The 20,965-nt window shown below is 46.0% G+C and overlaps 1 pseudogene; it reads right to left on the bottom strand.

Moving 5' to 3' along the window:
• LOC144139922 (alpha-(1,3)-fucosyltransferase C-like) overlaps window positions 1-20,753 on the bottom strand; it is a 29,877-nt pseudogene extending 9,124 nt beyond the window's left edge.
• Between the last annotated feature and the right edge of the window lie 212 nt (window positions 20,754-20,965).

Below are 20,965 nucleotides of genomic sequence, written 5' to 3'. Positions count from 1 at the left end.
CGGCAGGTCGATGGCTTGCCGCTTTTCCAGGAGAATATTCTAATCATCGCCCGTACACCCGCCGGTGCAAGCTGCGAGACCTTTGCTGACGTTACAACAGTGTGGGGTCACAAAAGGCCCAGAGCGTTAAGTTTGTCCCACCGGGATAACATTTCGAATGTTGCAACACCTCCAATCAACACCAAGTGCGGATATTTCTGTCTTGTTTAAATTATAGTTTGTTTTAAGGTTTCAGAGAAATAGTGTTTGCTAGTCACATCAGCACAAAGAAAACAAAGCGAGAAAAGGCAGAAGTTTGCGTTGCCTGGTGAGCAAAGAGCGAAATTGTATTTGTCTCCGTTGGTATACCTCTCTTGACACCATGACGACTATAGCTGCCGATTGGTGCCTGCCGCCGAGGCCTTTCTGAAAAGATCTTCACGCTCATTTCACTCCGAAGAGACCCCTAGACAGCGAATGCAGCGCATATAATCGCGCTGTAAAAAGTTATTTGTATGTACACATAAGGATTTGACGGAAAAGCCTTGTGCGACAACGCCGATAACACAGCGCTACGGGGATGAAAACATACGAATAACACAATTTTGAGCGGATTAGAATAGTTTTCCAAGCGCAGGAATCGTGCCTATGAACAGGCATTATCAAGCTGGGTGACAAGGACGTTAAGACAAACTACTCTACTTCGAGTCCACACGACAGATAACTTTTAAACGACTTTGATTAAACATAAAATTGTTTTATTAAAGGGGGAGAGTGAGGGAAGAAATTAACGTTTATTGGTATTAACGGTGGTCGTTAATTCGTCCCTCAGGAAGGTTGGGTCGCCTCAGTCAAGGTACCTTGAGCCTTGGCTGCAGCCCCGGACGGATGACCGGAAAGGTCCAGTGAGCGTGATCTCAGCCGGTCAGCAGGCTGTGCCACTAATTAAAATAAAATCCAAAACGAGTTCAAGTTTTTAACAAATTGTTTTTAGACAAACGCCATTTCGATTATGCATTAACTTGCTCTTGAGCTGCTTCAGATATAGATTTATTTTCACATATCAGGTTTTTTGCGCAGATTGGCGTTAATTTATTTGTTATGTTCACGTTAGCCTTGTTTTCGACAATAGTAGTATTTAGAATACCCACTAGCATACGCTACTGTGCAGTCGGTGGGTACCCGGCCCGACTGGGCCCGTGCGCATTCACTCCGTTGGGAAAATGGGCCCCCCTCAGTGAGCCCGCGGAATATTCCGGCGAAAGTGGCCTTGCTAACCGTGTCTCTAGGCGCGTGCGGAGTCGGGTCCCACTACCAACCGACACTAGCGTAGCGTGCGCTATCCACTACGCTAGAATACTCAAGTATAAAAAAAAGTCATACTAATAAATTGTGGACTTTCGGGTAGCGTGGGCACTTCTAGCGAGCGCGACATTTCTGTTACTGACTCGATAGTAGAGTGCTTCAAAAGAATGAATCCGGCCTCTTGACTTTCTTCTTTCGAGGATACTACAATATCAATGAATTAAGGACCTCATGCAGTTCTCCCATATTCGAAAGTTGGTAGATGGTACGTAAGATAGGCAGCAAGCTTAACGGGTGTCGAAGAAAGTCCGAAATTCGCAGCACGTGCCATACTTCCCTTACCGCCTCTGCAAAAATTGTCCACCTGGGCCCTCCAGGTCGAATAGCTAGATATTGTTGCATCCGAGTATTTTATTGCACTGACAGAAGACAGGCGGGTAGAGTGAAAATAAAGTTAGAATTCAGGAAATGCTATCTCTTGTTTGTAACGCGCTAGGCAGTTGTTTTGGTTTAATTGCTTTCAATTCTAGCTTCGGTGCACCAATTACTGACAACTTAAAGATTGTCATCAGGCGAGTTATAGTCAGCGCTACTTATATTTTTTTAAAAAGCAGGCAGTCATCTACGCAAATTGCTTTTTATTACACATATTGATACTGCGTAAAATGTCATTTATATTATTCAAGAATATCATCGCTCCTAATATGGAACTTTGCTGTACTCGAAGTAGGCTTAAGGGACTCCAATTTGCATCCGTTCATTTTTACATGCGATGTTATAATTGTGAGACCTAATAACTGTGTTATAAAATATTTATGTAGAACTGTGCTAATTTTTAATAAACTCCGTGTCATGACTATCGTGGAAATTGCATATTTTTTAACACTGGTATTGAAGGCGCGTGGGAAGTCGTAGATCGCTTCATTCAGTTGGGCTGCTTTAAACCGAGTTTCCTGAAGCCTTACTGACATCACAAAACGTTTTCATGTCTTTAAAAAAATTTGCGCAAATCAACGCTGTTAAGGTGGTTGGAAAGCAAAGCTTTGCACAACACCCACAACAACTGCCCATATGACGTCACTTGAATTCACACATTTGGCTACACAGAGTGAAACGAGAGATTCTGCCATCTCTTACCTTTGTCACTGATTTACTTTAAACGTGCCCTAAAAATAAAAAAAAACACATAAAAAAAGGAAAAAACCTGCACCAGCTAAGCTATAGCAAAATATTGCCAATTAAAACATAAATGAAGAGGAAGCCGAAGCTCCAAAATCTTTTAGAAGTAAAGCTAATAAGTTACAAAAAAGAGGCTCGTGCTTCGGTCGGCGGAGAACAGCACGACACAAAACCACCAAACACCCAACCCCACAGCGAAAAAACAGTGAGGTCCTCTTACGACATCCATAAAAAGCATTCCCAAAGTGCACCCCCCTCCCCCAAAAACGTTCCAACGCCCTCACGTAAATGTCCCGTCCCTGTTCATAAAACAAAATTGTAGAGCACATGCTTGATAAATAAGGTCCCCTATACGCCTAGAGCGCAGCCTGTAGGGGCGCCACTGAAATCCCCCTAGCGGCCCGTTTCGAAAGCAGCCGCGGGAGTCACCGTCCCGTTCCCCACTGCCGCCGCTGCTTTTTGCTTTTGCGGCACGTTCACGACTGAGATTTGCCGTTTGCGGGCGTTGTAAATCCATGTATATTTGTACCAGTCACTCTGTTCATAAGGGGAGGGGGGGGGGGGTGTTTACGAGAGTGTAACTGTTTCTGACACGATCTTAATGTGGTATATTCGGTCTGTATGACCACCAGGTGTGGGTCAGTGGGTCACGTACAGGCCAGCGTCTCAAAACCGGCGTATGCATGGAGCTGACTGTAGTCACACTGCCCTGAAATTTACTAGCAGTGTGCACGTAACCACCGTTTACTCCGATGATAATGCTACGGCTATATATGCACTACGTGTAAGTCAGTTTTGTGCGCTTATATAACCCAACGCAGCACTCATACCTGACAGCACGCCAGTTATGCTTGCCATTATCATACCTCAGAGTTTGATCACTACCCTGGACATAAATTTCACGAACATTCTATGAAATAAGTATGATGGATAATCTAAAATTATACCCGGGATCTGCACCCACCAAAAAAAATGATTTCTGGGGCGTCTTGCCGCGAGCTGAGCGGCCGCAACATTCACATATGCTACATACATCCTCGGCCGCGAGCAGCGCAGCGAAGGGCTTCTAGAGTAATGCGCATCCGCGACTAAACGTTTCTTCGAAGCATAGTCATGCGACGCAGGGAGCCTGCAGAATTTAGCACGAACGGAAATCAGAGAGCCCTATCACATATCCCGCTCTTCTAACGACGCCTTTTATCAGTTGTAAACTTGTATACCTCAAAAAATGCGTGCGCCGAGTAATCAGCTGTTCATTGACGTCTAAAAACTAGACTAAGGTGGACGCGTACCTTGCGTGTATGATTAGTACTAAAACGTTCATTCCTTGATTTCGCTCCGCATTGGTACACAAAGATAGTTATAGCGTCCCCCTCTCTCACCCCCTCCCCATGTCTCGCGAAATAGCAGTGCATTTCGTAGTTGGCCTCGTTGGACCTACCCGGCTTAAGTTTGAACGAACGTCTTTAGCATTTCAGAAGCTGCACTAAGTTTGTTTTCATTTCCGTACGAGCTATTCTGTTTATTGTGGACTTACAGACCAATAATTTTTCCGTGGTTTCATTAACTTTTCTTGGCTCTTGCTATAAGGCTTGCAAGAGTGCACATCTATCACGACGCAGAGCCTTGGAATATACTTAATATTTTCGCGTGGCTTATATTCTTATAAAAGGCACAAGTTATTATCAGGTATTGCGGAATCACATCGCCGAAATTTATTTTTCTACGACGTATATATTCGAAACGAGTCAGCATTCCTTGTCCGCGCTGCAAGACGAAACACATTCCTCACTGTTCCAATATCAGGTCCAAACGAGGCCGCGATAAAATTCGCTTGTACCGCACGCATTCGGAGGTGACAGCAGTGGTATGCTGCAGCTGTCGCCGACACCCGTAACAACGGCCAAGAAGGGCAAAGGACCGCGTTCCCGGATAGATACTGTTGGCGTTTGAGCACCCTACCAAGACGCAGCGGCTTTGGAGTCCCCTAAACGTACTAGTATTTACTTGCAGACGTCACCATAACAAGTTTTTTAGGGCGCGGAAGGGCAAAAAGAAGCAAAAGAGATCCAAAACACTGCATGAGCCCCTATCAGACGCGCAGCGCTAATCCCGTCAACGCCGCGGAGAAGCGGCGGCAGGCGGCGCAGCGATCGCAAATCTTGAGGCGTATAACCACACATTGAAGTTCCAATCAGTCCTCCCCCACACGCAGACAATCCGTTCCCCCACAAAAGGTTCGCGAAGAAACCGGAAAGTTCCGCAAACCGAGCCGCTCACACCAGTCACAAGACCAGTTCCACGATCCAGTCTGATCTCAATGTCGCACAAATGCCATTCCCGCCGTTCGCAAGAAACAGTTTTAGATTACTTGACCCCTTTCCACATCCCCCCATAACAAACTCACCACCCGATCAGCGCAGTCCCGCCCCCACATAGAGTTCGTGGAGTTCGATAGAATGCGCCTGCCTGCCACAAGAATCCGGCCGCCTCTGTCCATGTTAGTCAATGCACAATCACTAAAGTCCGAAAAAAAACTTGCACATTCGAAGAGCCACAAGCACCAGTGCTTGCTGTCTTCTGTTCCTCAGGGGAAGAACGCTGTTGTCATCCCGAGTGACGTGAAGGATTTTTCCATTAAAGCACGCATCTAGCAGCTCTTATTGATCCACATGCATAGGAAAGGAGAAGCCGTTGTTTAGGGAATCTGCCAGGCACGTTCTTTGGTGCTAAGCGTTGACCAACCAGCGGCCTTCCATGGCGGGGCCCCCCACTAGCGCAAGAGGCAGGAAATCCTAGGAAAAACAAGCGGAGAGAGGCCTAAGCCAAATGCCGCAAAGGTTTCAACAAGTACCGCAAGGAACTCCAGCTCCTCAGATTTCGGCAATGGCGTTTCCAGGTTTTATGAAACCCTGTCACATTGGCCACACCTGGGCAAATAAAAGAAAACAAAGCCAAAGCAACACGCCCACCTACCTGTAACCAGTACAGGAACCTGATGAAAATTGTTTTTGGATGTTAAAGGCGCAAGTCCAGCTAGGGCAAACAGCGCCAAGAAAGCGGTTTGATGAATAGGTGACAACTAAAACTGGATTGTGGGAACACGAATAAAGTCAATTAAAGACTATGAGCACGGCTAGTGTAAAGGGCCAGGATGAAGACCAAGAGTGGTTAAAAGATAAATAAGATGGCTGGTGTATGGGACTATGGGTGGTATGAGATGAGCTGCAAGAAGTAAACATCTGCAATAAACTTGAAAGTGTGCTGGAGAGAAAACATGACCTCGGCTCCTAAAATTATGAGGGATGTAATTGAATGTGCTGTCTGTTGAATTCTCTGAAGTGCTTGCGTCGTGTAATGTCGAGTGCCTGGCATCCAATGAGGATGTGTGTCACGGATAGGCCCTCCCCACACCTGCTACACAGGGGTATTGGAGATGCTGTGAGCAGGTTCGAGTGCATTACATGCGTACGGCCTATCCGTAGCCTAGCTAAGGTAACTTTATGTGCTTGTTGTGTGAGTCAGTAGTGTATTGCCCCAAGTGTAGTTTTATTACGTGTAGTTGGTTGTCTGTCTGTTCGCTCCAATCTCCTTACCATGTTTTACTGGGTTGTTGTCTGATGTGTGGCTCGAGGTCTGTGTAAGGTACTGTTTTTAGGTCTACTGTGTTTCGGAGTGCAGCAGTGGCGGCCATTTCATCCGCCAGTTTATTTCCGCCAATGCCAGATTGGTCTGGAACCTAACACCGAGTCACCCCAAGGTTTGACGAATTAGCTAGCATAAATGATTTTAGGACAATATTATTAACTTCATTTTCCGATGACTTTCCCGATGACAATGCAGGGAGGACGACGCTCAGCGAATCTGTATAGATGACGGATTTAAGACTATGGTGTTCAACTATGTCACTTACAACCAGAAAAATGGCATATGCTTCTACTGTAAAAATACTTCTATTAACATGCATCGTTCTACGTGGTTCCAAATTGGGACCATGTGCAGCACAAGACACCGCAGGGAACCTTTTAGATGCATCACTGAAAAATTCTATAGCCCTGTATTTATCCTACAGATACATGAAATGCAGCAAAATCCCACTTCTTGGTGTGTTGTTCTTATTGTATCGTACGAACGACAAGTCGCATACAATAGGACAAAGATGCCATATTGCTACAAGATTAGCGTCATATGATTTTAATGTGTCCAAAAAGGAGACCTCATGTATAATCACCTGGTCCCTCACTCTCTGCGAGAATGGAACAGAAATTGATGGGCGGTTTAAAAAGAGTTTAATTGTGGATGTATAATTAAAAACCGTTTTAAAGGAATGGTTATTCATTCATGTGGTTTTGGAGACATATAGAAGGTCAACATAAGTTCGCTGGTACGCAAGCACCGTTTGTCGCACTCTGCATAAAGACTGTTGACAGGACTGGTACGGAATGCCCCACAAGACAGGCGAAGCCCCAAGTGAAGCAGTGGGTCGAACATTTTAAGTTGTGTTTTTGTGGCTGACCCATACACAACACTTCCGCAGTCAAAACGTGACCCTTCCAAGGCAGCATAAAGGCGGAGCCGAAGTTGTTTGTCTCAAAGGCATGATTGGTTTGATGGGACTTTCAGAATAGTCATTGTTTGAGTCGTTTTATGCGAGGGATGAATGTGCGTTTCTCATTAAACACCACACTCAAAAACTTCTGTTATTTTTATACTGGAATTGAATCACCATTGTGTTTAAGTGAGGATCAGGCAGGATTCTCCGCTTTTTTGAGGATACAACGCAGGTACTTTCAGAAGGATTAAGTTAAATCCATTTTCGTCTGCCCAGCGAGAATGTTTGCTTACTCCAGGCTGGACCTGACGTTCGAAAATGGATATGTTACATGATTTGAAAGATATTTGAACGTCATCTACATACATCTTGCAGGAGATGGTTGGCGGCAGTGCCTTTCGGGGTGAGTTCATCTTTGCTATAAACAAGGTGGAGGTCAAAACGCCACCTTGAGGAGCACCATTTTCCTGGACGTGAACGTTCGAAAGTGCCGAACCGAATCTGAGCCGAAATGTTCATTCGGGCAGGTAACTGGAAAGAGTGTTCAGCATGTTACCTGTTACACCGAAGAATTTTAGTTCTCTAAGAATGCCGTAGCACCATGCGGTATCGTATGCCTTTTTAATATCAAAATTACTGTCATGCAATATTGGTCATGGACGTAGGCATCTTTTATGTAGCACTCCAAAGCAACCAACTGATCATTGGTGGATGTCCCTACCCTGAAGCCAGCCTGGCAGCTTTCGAGATAACCATTGTACTCAAAGAAGTACATGAGTCTCCTGTTGGTCATCTGCTCGAGGAGCTTGCACAAGCAGCTGCTCAGGGCAATAGGTCGATAGCTAGCGGGAGAGGACGGTCCTTCCCTTCCTTTAGGAAAGCCATTACAATGGCCTCCCTTCAAGGCCTTGGAAGCAGCCCCGAAAGCATATTTTCTTGTATAGGTGTAGGAGTGTCTCAAAAGTGTCTGAGTGTGGGTGTTGTATCATGTTGTACGTAATTTTATCTGCGCCTGGAGCTCAAAGCTTGCACCTGCTCAGGCCACCCTTCAATTCATAGAGTGTGAATTCAGAGTTTTAAAAAGTTTTCGTTTGTCTTTGTCATGTAACGACTCTTTCTCTGCAGATGTGTTGTGTTGCATGAAAGTGTTAGTGTAATGTGCTGAGCTGGGCAGGTGTTGGAAATGTTGTGTGAGTGTGTTAGCCTGGTCTACGAGTGTGTCCCCTGTAGTACTTCTAAAGGGCAGGCTGTGGGTTTGTTGTTCTTTGAGTTTTGGTATTCGTGTCCAGACATTGTGTTAGTCCGTGTATGAATTATTGTATGTCAAGAAGGTGTGCCAACGGTATTGTTTTGCCTCACGGCACACATGTTTTCAGAACGCTGTGGCCCGCCTGAACAAAATGAGTTTAACCGATGTGGGGTACAGACGAAGGATACCCCACGCCTTGTTCTGGGCCACTCGCGCTCGCCTACAGCCCTCATTCCACCACGGCCTCCTCTGGTGGTGCGGCGTATCAGAGGCGTGGGGAATGAACTTTTCGGTGGCATGGAGGATGTGCGCCGTGAGGAGTTGGTTAGCGTCTTGAACGTGTAGGTGTGCTATTGATGTGTGGTGTAGTTTGGATGTCTCTGTAAATTTATCCCAGTTAACTCTTGCTTTATTGAAACTGTTCTGGGAAGATGGGCTGCGTGGGCCTTTACCTATATATGTAAGCGAGGTAGGGAAGTGGTCCCTACTATTTGGGTCAGTGCCCAGACCCCACTCGTGAAGAGGAAAGAGAACTGCGGAGTCAATAGCAAAATCAGGATATAAGTGTGTGTTGTGTCCTATATTAACGTACGTTGGCCTATGTTTGTTGGAGGCATGCGCCAGAAAATGTACAGAATTTCTCTTTCAGGCGACCTCGGGCATCTATGCGAGAAGAGCCCCAAAGAGAATTGTGTGCATTAAAGTAGCCTGTGAGGATGTATGTTTAGGGCAGCTGGTCGACCAGCGCCTCAAAGTAAGACCTCTAAAGTGCGTGATCAGGAGGAAAGTATATGAAGCATACCGTTATTAATCTATTGAATATTATTGTGCGAATTGCTACAGCGTCAAGAACAGTGTTCGAAGTGACAGGGTGCATGCTAAGGATTTCCGAGCGATTATTAACACCCCCCCCCCCAAAAGAGTGCGTGCAGCCATCCCTGTTCTCTCTGAAGACCATGTAACTATTTAGGAAATTTGTAAGTTTGGAATTTAAATGTGTTTTTTGTACACACAATAAACTTGGATGATTAGCATCAGAATTTCGTACAGGTCATCAACATTATTGAGAAGGCCTCGGCAGTTCTATTGAATTATGTTTTCTCTTCCTATTATTAAGTATTCAGAGCTACTGGAGTGGGACTATTTATGTAAGTTTTTTCGGGGCTTGGACTCTTGGAAGGGGTTTGTTGACCTATACTGACCTGGACCTCGCCACCTATTCTTTTCGCTGCGATGAAAGCCGGAAGGGATCGACGTGCATGTCGTCATCTGAAGGCAAGGTGGTGCTCACCAGACTGGGTCCTCTTGACTTAGTACCCTTTCGGGTGTTCTTTGTCTGCGCTGCCAGTGCCCAGGTTGGCGCACCATAGATGGCACAGGCAGGGAGGCGGGAGAGGGGGTCGCTGCGGATGCTTCCGTCTCCATCTGCTCCGTGCCCTTGCGTCTGCTTTGGGCCGGTGGAGGGGAAGTGGATGCAGCAACGTCTCTATCCGACGTGGTTGCCACCACAACCACTGCTGCCTCAGCAAACGGCGTGAAATACAACGCAGGTACTTTTTAAGTCTCTTGACTGATTCAACCCAGTGTGGGGCGGGGGCCGGGCCAGGTCGGCGTCGCCGAACTGGGACCCCGTGGAAACAAGACGCCGCTCCGTCCCCCGGCGAGCTTCGTCGGCGTACCTCCCCAGTGGGAAAGAGGCGAACAAATTTCGCGCCTCTGGGAAGGTAAGGTTATCAGTGACTGTAACCTTGGTAACCCCCTTCTCTTGTTTGAACTTCTCACTGTTTCGAAAGTAGGCGGGGTGGGGTCCCTGGCAGTTGGCGCAGGTGAGGGTAGATGATGGACAATTGTCAGATGGGTGGTCATGCTGGGCGCACTTTTCGCACGTCAGACCGCCACGGCCGGAATTGGTTCCTTGCCCAAACCTCTGACACTTAAAACAACCCCGCGGGGGAGGCCTGTATGGCCGAGCTTAGCATCGAATGTATCCTAGGTTAATAAATTCTGGAAGTGTTGACCGATCAAAGGTTAAGATCAGGTGTTTGGTAGGGATTTCTTTGTCTTCTCTGCGTATCGTTATCTGCCTCACCGCTGCTACGCCCTGACTTTTGAGGCCCTCTAGCAGATCGGTTTCGATTTTATTCATGAGTTCAGGATCTGAGATGACGCACTGTGAGCTGTTAAGGCTTCGGTGGGGTGTGACCGTGATGTCAAGATCTGCGCTGCGTGTCTGGCTCAGGAGAATTGTTGCCTCCTGCTGGGTGCTGACTTTGACAAACAGTTCTCCGGTTGTCTCTTTATTTGCTTTGTAGGATTTTCCTATTACACCTTCTATAAAAGTGGTGACCGAGAAGATGGACAGGGAGGCAACCGGCTTTCTTTTCAAGAAATTCAATGATGAGGAAGTGGGGATAGTTGGCAGGTTTTGGGATTGAGATTGTTGGTAAGAATGGAAATGATACTTCGGGGCGGCACCTTTTCAGAGACCGATCACGTTTGGTAGGGGGTGGCTTGAATATACGATACGGCATAGTATAAAAGCAGGGAGGAGGCGGTACTTCCTTCGTCAGCCTTACCCTTGTTGTTTCGTGGGCGACGACGAGCGACCTCGGCAGCGACGGGAGCAAAGGCGCGCCGCGCACACCGCAGAAGAAAGAGTGCTACCTGCCTAACTCCTTGAACCCCAGACAAAGAATGATTTATTCCACATGAGGACGGCACAACCACACACGCATGCGCACGTGATTGGAGCATTACCATCACGTGGGTCACACCGCAACGACATCAAGTTACAAGCTAGTTACAACACAACCTCACACAGTGCGCGGTCGCTCCACCAGAGGGCGCCAGACACTCTACATCATTTCCCCGTGCAAACGAAGTCTGCACACTCTGTGAAGCACATATTACACATCATTCTCCCGAGCTTTGAAAGAATGTCTGCATCTTCCTTACACATGATCGACAGAAAAGCACTCAGTCGCTCAGGACAGTCCTACATAGTCCCAAGAAAGCTCTATCACTTGCGCAGGAGCAGTTGCAGTATGACTAGCAGAGACACGGAGAACACACAACACGCAACACAGGTAAACATTTTTTGTTTAAACACCGCCCGAAAATCCGCCCAAAAACATTCTCAATGATGATATACGACCATGCACAAGACATGACACGTCCAACAAGACACAAGACATGAACGCTACATCTACACCCTACCACTCGTTGTCGCTAAGCCACTAAGGCTGCTTAGACTTACGGTGCGGAAGCGCAGACGTTGAACCTGAAATATCTGAAGACCGAGACGCCCCCTCATTTTCTCTTGTGTTGCCCACATGGCTATTTGGATCGGTTTTCTAACTATTTCCTTCCTAACATTCTAACGTTTCCTGAGGAACAACCGATACAGACCTTGCACAGGAAGGAAGTTCTGACAGATCAGAGTCTGTCTGGACCCTGGGGCTTGGCCCGACTGTCAACGGTAGACTAGGGTACTGGCTGTCACAAATGTCTAAGTTACACAAAGTGAATAAAAACTCTTTATGCCTCGAAGAGATCTCCACATTGACGAAGGAATACGGTGCCGAGCCAACCTTAGTTCCTTTCAGAATGACTGTGAGTTTTGACGCGTTCCAGATCTTTCCCTCACGGAGCTTAAAAGTGAAAGGTGCAACCTAAGCCTTTACTGTAAACGGCTTACTATACTTCAGAAAACCTTGCTTATGGAATTTTACTTTCACTACATCTCCGACTTTTATGCGGGTCTGCTGTGCCCCTTTTCTTTTGTCAAAGTACTGTTCAGCTTTACGCTGCTTCGAGAAGTCCTGATTCCGAACATGAGGCAGAAAATTGTCCAATTCTGCTGCCTTTTTACTTATCCTAAAGTTGCTAATATCCACTTTGGAACAAGGCTGACGTCCATGCAGTAGAAAAACCTGTAGAAAGACCTGTCATTGAATGTGGTGTGACCTTATACGACCCAAGAAATGGTGTAATGCTTTTCCAAGCGTCCTTGCCTTCAAGTCTGGCTACCTGTAAATGTTCTTTCAGAACCCTGTTAAACCGTTAAATCTGGTCGTTAGCCTGAGGGTAATACTTCGAAGAGAACACGTGGCGGATACCCTTCTTCTTTAGATACTCTTGAAATTGTTTGGAGACAAACTGGGGTCCATTATCCCTCAGTAAGACTTCAGGAAGCCCTTCCCAACTGAAAGACCAGTCCAAAAACTTAATGACGTCGTCAGTTGAAATGAAATTTGTGCACAGAACGCCAGGACACTTAGAGTAGTGACCGACTAGTGAAACAAGAAATATGGGGTACGACGACACATCTAACGAACCGATGATGTCCATTCCAAACTTTTGCCAAGGGCCTTCAGGCCATTCCACCGGCTGCAACGGAGGTACATGAGGCTTAGAAGACTTGCCTGGAGATGACACACTTGACAATGCTTTACATGTTTTTCAACGTTACGATCCATCTGAGGCAACCAGTAACGTTCATGGAGAAGTTGTTTCGTACTATTCCTTGATGATTTTCATGTGCTAACTGGAGGAACATAGGTACAAGCACACACTGAATGACTACACGGTCATGCCGCTCGAGTAAACCGTCCACCACAGAAAGTTCATCCTTTACATGAAAACGATCGGTTAAATCAGCGTGTACTTTGTTTATCGGGCCAACCCTTGGACGCATACTCAGCTACCTTCTGCGACGTCATATCAGCCATCGCTGCCAGCTGCATCGTTTCTCTAATGAATAATGTGTTACCAGCGACACTATCTCTTCTTCCTTAACAAGTTCCTGAGCACTCTGAATGGGTAATCTCGACAAAGCGTCAGCGACCGGATTTTCTGATCCTTTCCAGTATTGGATGGCAATATTGTAGTGCAGCAGAGGAGCAGACCACCGTGAAATTCTTTAAGGCTTTCGACCTGCATCTCCTGCGGCTAACAATACAACTACAGCCTGATGGTCAGTTCTAAGCCTGAACCGTCTGCCCCCAAAACATGTGCCAGTTTTCACATGCGAACACACAAGCCAGTGCTTCGCACCGTCCCTCAGAGTATTTTCTCTCAGTCTAGACGCAAAGTTCTAGACGCAAAGGCTACGCTTTCAGACCTACAACCATACGGCTGCTGTAGTAGCCGTATGGCTCCCAAATCAGATGCGTCCAAAATCCCAAATCAGATGCGTCGGTAGTAACTACTACCGGCAAGTCAAGATTAAAGACCTTCACGACAGGAGAATAAGTGAGGCCAGCTTTCACCTCATCGAAACAGCGCTGAGCATCATCAGACCAACGAAAGTTCGGACCCTTCCTGAGCATGAGGCAAGCGGTTCAACTATCTCTGCATAGTTCTTTATGAACTTGGCATAGTATCCTGAAAGGCCTAAAAATGATTGCAGTGTCTTTATATCCGTAGGAGCCGGAGCACGTACTATTCCACCGAACCACTAACATCTCTGCGACGTCCCAAAAAGATCCCAACGTCTATGTACCAGCAGTATCTCTATTAGACATCCGTACAACGTGCAATATTTTTATGAAAATTTTTGGATGTTGAGATAACGTTGCTGGTACCTTAATGTCGGATGTTCTTTCAATTATGCTAAACACGTACTCTCGATGTTGCTGCTGGTTCATTTGTGGACGGTATTCAGGAATATTTTGCTGACGTTGTTGAAATGTTCCTGGTATGTCCGTTTTTACTTCGTACATGCCTATCGCAGTTACATTTATTTTAGCTATATCTGCTATACTTTATTTTCAACGTCTCTGCAGGCGTACTGTTCTGAAGTTACCGAGTGGTTTTGTATGTGTTTTGTATGGGTTTTGTACAGAGGGGTTTGTCCAAGTTTTGTAATCCACCAATATTGCTTCTACGGAAATATAAATGTGGTGGAAATAAAAAATAAATTAGACTCAACATTGCCTGAACTAATATTTATGCTCATAGGAGTTTTTATTCAGTGAAACCACCTTTTTACTTCGTCGTTCTACCTTCGTAATGAAAATACAACTGCTCACCTGACAAATACAAACACAAGTCACATATGTTAACAAAAAATTTCCACAGCTTGTACCGATGGTGAAAGGCTGCAGGAAAAGGAGAGCTGACGGGCTCTCCCCCCGTCACAATCCTCCCCGTACGGACATCTTACCCCGCAACGGCGGAAGGGGCGGCAATAGCCCTGGCCCGCATCACCTGGTTGCCACCACTCATTATAATCACTTATTCGAAGACGGCCATTCAAAACTTCATTCGTGGTAGCGCTTCGACTACAGCACTCAAGATTCTCCAAAATCCCCATACTCAACCACTCGACATCGTCGGGACCCCGGCCCCTACTGGGGTGGGAGGCAACGAGGCGGCCCATAAAGCAGCACGAGAACTTAACAGCCGTGGTGGGCTCGCTCCTGCTCTCTAACACAGTGCTCGGTCGGCACGCGATCGTCTGCTCTCGTATCAGGAAGCCACGGAGCATTATCGCCTCTCCGGCCGCCATTTTTCCACTGCCCACACAGCCCTCACCAACGCTCAGAATCGCGTATGGCGATTCCTTCAGAACAACTGCCTCGCCCGTTGAACCCTCCTCCACAAGACCTAATCCTATGACTTCCCTGTGCCTAACTGTTTCCTCTGTGACTCCCTGGACGCACTAAGCCACAACATGTGGGCCTGTCCTCTTAGCCCATTCCACCCAATCTCCAGCGTTGTGCAGTGGGAGGACGCGCTCAGCGCCTCGCAACCGGGGGCGCAGCTACTTCTGCTTGACCGAGTCGCCACTGCCACTACCGCCGCCAGGCTTCGGCCAGCAGCCACCACGCATTCCTACTCAACTTCCTTGGAAAATAAAGTGTTTTCTCTCCCTTTCTCTCTCCCTTCGTCGGAGACCTGGCTATTGCACATGACATGGATTTCCCTACTTGCTTCTGGAAGCTCTCCATGAGTGGCTGGCCGGGATTGTTTCGTCCGTTTGCCTAAACATATTTAACAAGGTGGACCGTGTCGCACGTGCTCGAAATAGCGGCTACCGGGTTCGCGAACTCGGCGTCTCCAGCGCGAGCTGTTCGGTGCTGCCAACTTCCGGCGCGAGCGTACGTGAACTGGCGAGTAGAATAGCAGGCGAGTGATCACGTCACAAACGCTGGGCAGAGTGTTTTAGAAGGGCAAGCTGGATGATGCCGTGTGCTCGCCCCGAGGCGCACGCTCACGTGAACTTAGTACTTTCTTTTCTTTTTTGAGTGCCCCTCACGTGGTGTAAGCCCACGCGGAATCCTGGGTGATGCCGGGCTCTCCTCACGTTATTCACGCTCACATGCGCTTGTATTTTCTGCCCTCAGTATTTTCTTTTTTGTGAGCCCCTGCCGTTGCGAAAGCCCAGAAAAACTTGTACGAAGCCGTGCGCTCTTCACGAAATGCAAGCTTACATGCGTGCGGAATTCTGTTGATATTTTTTCTCTTCCAATCAAGAGCCTAATAAACAGCCGGGCAGTGAAAAGGTCCAAAATTTTAGTAAAAATTATCAAAAGGCATTTTTATTGTCCATAATTATTTTTCTGTAAAAACAAACGCGTTGCAATGTTTAGAAAGCAATTCTAGCATCACCCAGCCGAAGGCAAAACGCAGATGAAAGGCAGATGAAACCCCCTGTTTGAAAAAGGCGTCACTGAATTTAAAAAAAAAACAGACCTTCAAGGTTGGCAGTTACTTTGCAGTGATGTGCTTGATGTGCTGTGATGTGCTTGATGGCAGTGATGTGTTTTTCGAAGGAATAATTATGCATATATACCTACTAGCCCCCCTCAGCATTCTGCTGCAGGATGTATACGACCATCGCAGTAACGCTGTCCAGGTATGTGCATTTGTCCTTTTACCACATTTTGTGGACATGGCTTCATCCGTGTATATATTGTCACTTCAATCAACACGGGGTTATAGTTATAGTTATTATAGGTGTTATAGTTGTTATAGTTATACTCAAAGAAAAGACAAATATTTTGCGAGTTCACATGGGATCTCTAGCTGGACTAAAATGTCCTCAGAGTCCCAATTCACAAACTATAGTTCTGATAAATAGTGGTACCACACATTAGCAGTCATATATTCGGTTACAACCTAACAACGGCACCACCTCATGTAGGTATCACTCCGCCGAAGCGCCAGAGCCGTGGCATCAGTGCGCACGCGTTTTGAAAGAGGATTGCGGTAAATGCGTGACATCATCTGCTCGTGTCACCGAATTTGTTTGTCGTCACTGCAGTAATTTATAGGCAGAGTAAGTACGAAAAGTCATGAAAGCGACTCGTGTCCGGTGTGGTTATTGTGTGCGTGCGCTGGCAGTGATTTCTATCGGTTGTTTATCTTGCGTCTATCATTTCAGAACTAATAGATTGTCCACACCTCACACCACTAGTTCACTGACGGCGCGAGATTTCGTAATTACGACATACGAATGAACAAATAGGTTTTAATATAGGGGGTAAAAGAGCGAGTGCGCCGTTTATTTATATAAGACTCATCATGTTACAAAGATCAATGCAGTTATATGTACGTGAAGTACTCGATGTTCTGAAGCAATATTGTCGCGAGGTACGAAACATAATGCGCGTTCGACGTCGACGTGGAGAACAATTTCAGATTTTTAGATTATGCTGATGGTTAATAACTATGGCATCAAACACTTTTGTGTTTAGTAATGTGTACACAAAAGCCACCCCAATCGGAGGCGAACATAGGTAGCGCGCTGTTTGTAAACAGAAAAAAAACAACAACAAAATTACTCATTTCAGATCATGCGTGAAAAGAACTTCGCTTTTGTTTCGTAATTACGCGTTACTTTACTACTTGCGCTTCTTGGTTATTGCTCCTTACATGTGCATTGCCTAATCACGGCCGTCATTTCTACGACTGTCCCTAATAGCGCACTGTTACGCGTTTTTTTATACAGTCTTGGCAACAAAGCCTGCAGTTTACAGGAAGCGACCATGAAGTGTCTGCGCCTAATAACCGTGCTTCACGGTGTTGCACATTTTTAAGAAAAACCGCTTTTAAGCTTAGTTCTGCTTAAGTCTCAACGCAGTGCGATTATGATCGAGTCTCGAAATGGCTGGTAAATTTTCCATTCCTGAAAAATGCTCTTTCGCAGCTACCATCGTAATTGCGATTTTTAAAAGGCCAATATAGGTTATAACCGTCTATTTAACTACTTCCAGATTGTTATACGCCAAACACACGGCATTTGGAGTGTCATTTTAAAATACTAGTGAAAATGCCTGTGCAGGGAAAAAATTTTGTCGGCATAAAAACAGCTAACCTTGTTATGCCCATTGCTTGAATTTACATCTGCTATGGCAGGCTCAAAGAAATCGCAGTACATATAACAAAAACGTTTGCTTTTCTCCTAATTATACGCGGGAGTGAATTATTCCCACTTATAATTTGGCTAGAGAACCTCCACTTATAAACAGCATTTGTTTTCATTCCCTTTTACGCATAAATGTTTACGAATGGAAAGATGGAAAGTTGTAGTGTCTTCTATCTAAATTCAAGTGCCAAAACACGGGCATGATGCAGACAGTCTCACTGGCAGATATACTCATGGATACGAGCTTGAGGTATCATTGATGCGAGGTTGTGGTACCAATTTACAAATATGATAGGTTATTAGAACCCAGAAAACAGTAGCATGCGCCTCCTTTACCCCACCCAAACTAAATTGGCCTATAACCTGTTGTGTGGATTTAACATGGAGCTTCACTGAACAACAGAATTCAGAGTGCGACAGGTGAGGCCCTGATGGCCTTCCATCTTAATTTACCACTAGTGCACTACCACAGGTGTATGAAGGCATTCACAGTGCCCGTACAAAGTTTTGTTCAATGTTTCTTTCATATTATCACAATAATGCACTGCTAAGAACCTCGATATCTCACATTTCTCTCTGAAGTATGCTTTACAGTCCAGATGTTGAAACAGCTGCTTATATTTCTGTTCAGCTGCTTATTTATATACGGGAGGCACTTTCGACAAATTTGACACTCAGTCTTCTTTATCAGAATAAAACAAAGTTCCATTTATTGAAAACAAAGTTGCAATCAATGACCTCCCCATACCCTTAATATGAGTCAAAATTTATCGTGTGTTACAATGAGCCTGAGATTTTTATACATGCATTCGTTATAAGCAGTGTACTCTAGATGCACAAAACTCGCAACGGCTGCTTTTTTCATACCATTCAATACGACACCAAGCCAGGGATGTATTGGAAAATTGATAGTGCACCATAAATTGTATTTTTTTTACATATTATATACATTGAATTACACTGCAAGATTTGACTTGAAATCACATACAGGCACACCTGTAGTGAGAGGAAAAAGTACATATTCTCTGTGAAAACAAAACATTCCATACGTGGCGCTGCCCTGAGAAGTGCATTCAAGCACATAAGTAGCATATGATGCCTCTTAGAACACTTCAGTGATTTCCCTTTTACCTTACTTCCAAATGATGCCGGTGCAAAGGCGCTCAGTGAGCTCGGCAACTCCTCATTGCTAGCGGTTTCAAATGAAATAAAATCACCATACAACAAGAAATACGGTTACACGTCATGTAATGGTGCAAGACAGTTTCAAGCTTACGCGCGGAAGCTTCCTACTCATCAGGCACAACGCCACGAATTAGACGTAAAGAGAACAAAACGACATTACCACATTTTGTACAGCAGCTAGTTATCGTATCAGCCATTTAAAAAAAATTGTGTACTGCCGCGAGGCACAGTCCTCTCGTTGAAGCTTGTCGCTGAAAGTTTCAGGCAGTCCGATAAATTAATCAGTCAGCATTGCCGTGGTGGTATTCAGCGTATCTTGTGCAGTGTTGCAACATGTTGGCATTTGTTCCAAGGATACAAGAGTCTATTGCGTAAAGGAAGGGCACACATGGTAGCAACATCAAAAAATTTGTTGGTTGGGCAGTAAGTTACCCTGCTCATTGTAGTCGTGGGGGCAGAACAGCCGTTCTTACTAGAAAAAGAGACTTCAATAAAATTTTTGACTGCAAGCTTGGGCAGATGGTGTTTTCTCCCTGGTCGATGGAAAAATGAGCGGAAAGTTTTTCTGTTTCCATTGCGTTCATTGCCCCGACAAGGCGAAAGCTCGTACTGAACTGTTCGCTTCCCCACAAACAGAACCAGGTAATGTACTGGAAAATTTATTTCTTCTTTGTGAGAAGATATTAACTGCGTAAAGTGTCAACGCCAAGGGAGAGCAGCGCCAGACACTCTCAACTTGTATACGTTAATGCTCGTTTTCTGGGAGAGTGATAGAATCTATGTGGACCCGGGACGTCACTGGGGTGCTGCCCCGCAATACATGGCGGCATTGCACGTCTCAAGCTCACCTGGAGCGCTTCTGCGTTGTCAGGGACTTCTTGAAGTGGCTGGTTAGATACGGTGTCGCACCTCTTTTCTGAATATAGACTAGTGTCTTTCTCCATATAAACCAGCTTGGCTTGTGTGGAAAGAAAGACCAGCAATCGCCGGATAACAAATCCTAACGCTGTTCACAAACCTCATCTCGTTGAAAATGTAAACAAGACTATTGGAAAACTTGAAACCAACACTGCTGACGTGGCCACATGCAAATATTTTAAGGCAAGAATTGAGCGTGAGGCCACAAAGATCGGTAGGCCCGATGCAGCCGAGCATAAAGTTACAGGAGGAGGAGGAATAAACTTTTATTCAGGCCCAATCTGACTCCATGTGTGGAGGCAGACCAGTGGGGAGAGTTACAGAGCGTCGCCTCAATAATGCAAGATTGTGTCACCATCCCCCTTATTTTCTTCCTCCCCTTCATCCCCCTTATGTTCCTCAGCCCTAAATTGTTGACCAGCCATGTAAAGAACCTTGGTATTGTTCCCGAACAAAAAGGTGAATTCTGCTGCATAAAGCAAACATAGTGGGAGGATACATAGGTGGCAAGCTCGCTGTAGGCCAGACCGCTATTCAACATTTGTTGAGCTCTTAAAAGAGCCGTTTGGTGCTTCGGCGATGAATACTGCAGCATGGCAAGCCTCACTCCATTTGCTCGATGCCGGAGAGGTCGTCTTCTGCACTCGCACAGCTATCGTCGTTTTCCTGCCCGAGGCTCATGATGATTGGCTTCACATGGTCGATGAAGCCACGTGCACTATTGTCCTCAATGCCAATGACGTGCTCAACAGCCTTGGCCCAGTTGCTTGAAGAAACATTCTCAGCTGCTGGGATGAGGAGGTTCGCACACTGTGAATCTTGAAGTCAGTGTTCGGCCTAGCAACTTCACCTTTCATCTGCGCCCAGATCAGCTCGATGGGGTTAAACTCGCAGTGTTATGGTGGCAACTTCAGAACTACGCTCCCAGCCTTTTCTGCCGCGACATCAACTCGAAACTTCACAAACTGGTCGTTCACTGGCCCCACCAGTTCAAGACGCTGCTTCTTCGTCATCGTTGCATCACACGGGATACCGGTTGATGTCAGCCAGGCTAGTATGTCAGGCTAGCGTGAGGACATGGTCTGGACAGTCTCCAGGCGCTTGGAGTAGTAGGACGCGTTGTTCATGACGATAAAACTACCCTCGGGCAGCTTAGTGAGAACAGAGTCAAACCAAACGTCGAAATGCTCGCCATACATTTCCTCGTGATTGTCTCCCGACTTCG

Source organism: Haemaphysalis longicornis, unplaced genomic scaffold (genome assembly GCF_048455015.1).
Source record: "Haemaphysalis longicornis isolate Haplotype H1 unplaced genomic scaffold, Haemaphysalis longicornis Haplotype H1 scaffold_5, whole genome shotgun sequence".
Lineage (NCBI taxonomy): Eukaryota > Metazoa > Arthropoda > Arachnida > Ixodida > Ixodidae > Haemaphysalis > Haemaphysalis longicornis.
Note: the sequence above shows the minus strand (reverse complement) of the source record. Positions and strands in the feature narration are given on the sequence as shown.